Raw genomic sequence first — 3,167 nt, forward strand, 5'->3', positions numbered from 1 at the left:
CAAGGTACGTGTTATGCGAATTATTTGTAATGAATTCCGATAAAAATTATTTAATTATTATTATTAATTAAAATTTCTATTGTGTTTAAAAAGAAGAAAAAAATGAAATAATTTCAATCGGAATCCATTCAGACTTGTTATACTATGCCCTATTTCTGTATATAATATGTATTTGATAGTCATGTAACGTTTATTTATTTAGTTGATTTTAGTCTTCTACTGAAGAATTCTTTAATCGCTTTGATAGTTTATTTTGGATTTATTAGAAGAAATTAAAAAATTTTTAATATATTATTTTTAAAATGTAATTTGAAATATATATTTTTTTTGCTTAGCAAATTTTACATGAACATTTTAAATTTAAATGTGATTTTTCGAGATTATAGTCATAATGTTAATAATTTATTTTTTACGACATATTCCGAAAAATTAAATAATTTATCAATTTTATAGTCCTTGTATATTTGATAGTATCCTTGGCATAACGTCAATTTTATTTAATTCAGAGCGATTTTATCAATACTAGGTATAGAATATATAACTTGTAATTAACTTTAATCATGAAACGGAATCGTCGAGGAATCCTCCAGCAATGTTGTCACGCTAGGTTGCAAAAAAAATTGCAAAGCTCATAGCGAATTCGGATGTACTCAATAGGCATTGGTGCACATTAAAGTTGTCACTGTAAACAAATTAACATAAAAATATGTTTAATAAAAATATAAAAACAAATTAATCATGAAATTTTCAATATATTTTATTGTGCTGTTAAGTAAAATTTGTATTTTACAATTCGGATTTTGAAATATTTGCATTTTACACTTATACAGATTAAATCAGTGTACAATTTTATATGCATTAATGCACACTAATGCATCCAAATTTGTTATTATTAGTACATCATCCGATATGGTTAATTTATGCATCCATTCAAGCAGTTATCCAAGCAGAACTTATTTTCACATCAATTACAGCGCGGAATAGGGCATTAAAATCTCCACACACTTATTTCCCAGCTTACATACGAGTATATCATATATTTAAATATAACTTTCAAATACAGTCGAAAATTTCAATATTTTACAACAATGACTAGATCATAATTACGTAACAAGCAATAATTATTCATAAAAATTTATGTGCAAATGTTATTATAGAAACACGTAGTACATATAAACAATTAGTATCTCTTAATAAAAATCTTCTTACGAAACATGCAATATCAATAGAAACAGATGATAAAAAACGATTTTGATAAATCACACTTAAAAACGCAAAATAGATAGCAAAATCTTCTTAAGTCAATGTCAAATAAGTTTTAATAAGAACTTTATAAGTTTGTTTATTATTAAAAGTTTAACATCAAAATCTATAATGTTGTTTTACCTAAAAATGTAGCATCTGAAAAATTTTGTAAAGAAAAAATATTTTATAATTATATTGTTTGAGATTTAATAATATTAGAAATGTAAATATCTATAAATTATTAATAATTAGACAGATAAATTAATTCTGATTGCATTATTTAATAAATAAAAAAGCTTATAAATTATATATATATATATATTTGTATTATAAAACTGTATGTATTTATATTATTCCACAATATTAATTTTTCACCTATAATTTGCATTTTTTTGTCTTTACATAAATTGATATCTTGAAAGTTTTTCATCCATTTAGTTCCTGATGCCTTAATTATTTTTTAATACGTTGGCATTACATTACTAACGTTTATACGTTACAAAATACTGTTAAATTCCGATATTTTTATAATTGATTTCGTGAAATTTTCGAATTACATTTCCCATGGAAATATACATTTTTGCATAGTAAGTACGCTAAATTGTAATCATCAAAGAAACACTCTAAATTATGTATCATATTTTACGTCTGCATGTCGTATAGTACATCAATAGGACACTTATTTTTATGTGGAGAACGTTGAATGTCATACTTTAAAATAAAATTTGCGTAAATAATTGAACAACATTTCTTCTTTATATGCAAGGAATTCTTACGGATTACTATTGTAAATAAGTAATTATGAAATTATACTTGACAATAATGTGTTAAGTTTGCAAGAAAAAGTACGAAGAAGTCTATTTAGCTGACACATAAATTAAATGTGTATAAATTTTGTGTGATTCTCTTTACGTTTACATAAAATATTGATGATGTTTAAATGTACATTTTATGTGTGCCGTTGAGAGTGGCTTATATTTTTATAATATTTATATATATATATTAATTATCTATTGTTTTAATTAATTAATCCAAAATGTGGAAGCGAAATTATATTTTGCAACAATTCAAAAGAATTATTTTAAAAAATTGTCTAAAAGATCGTGATGTTTTTATCTACATAATATTTATTTATAAATTCATGTTTTATATATATATATATGTTTTTTGTGTAATAACTGAACTAAATTTAATGTAATAATTTGTGGATCTTTAATATATGTATATTTCTTTAATATTTTTTGAAATAGCAAAATTGTAATTACAAATCGCTTTTTGAGATTTTTTAATTTATTTTATTTATAAAAGAATGTGTGTTCATTAATAAAAACAAGAAGGAATTAATATTTTAAGTACAAGAAATGTCGAAGATTTATTAAGCGACAATAAATACAGAGTAAGATATATTGCATTCTTTTTGTTTATAAAGGTATATTATTGGCGTAAATTTTGAATCTCTTTCTTTTTATTCCTTCTACTGTTTTTTTTTGTTAATTAATATTCTGTTTTTTTTTCTCTGTTTCTACTGATATGTTTTTGTAATCGGGCATGTTTTATGATCTAGTTAATAAAATATAATACAAAACATATTCTACATTCATTATGTAATGATTTAATTATTGAATCTATTTTAGAATGCAAACAATTTACTTGTACTTTTTTTTATTAACAAATAATGTGGTACATTTGTATTTTTAGGACATAGATTCATACCTAGACAAGCGAAATCATAATGTGGACTATCATATTAGTATTCATCGGTTTGCTAAGTACATTAATACCGTCGACGCATTCTCAAGGTATGTTTTATATCATCTTTTCGAAACTACACAGATTCCATTATAATCTCGTCAGAAGCTTTGTTTAGGTTTTTCTTGTAGAGAAATCCAATATATCAAAATGTCATCCAAAAAAAATGCGTT

Source organism: Trachymyrmex septentrionalis, unplaced genomic scaffold, assembly GCF_001594115.1.
Source record: "Trachymyrmex septentrionalis isolate Tsep2-gDNA-1 unplaced genomic scaffold, Tsep1.0 scaffold136, whole genome shotgun sequence".
Taxonomy (NCBI): Eukaryota; Metazoa; Arthropoda; class Insecta; order Hymenoptera; family Formicidae; genus Trachymyrmex; species Trachymyrmex septentrionalis.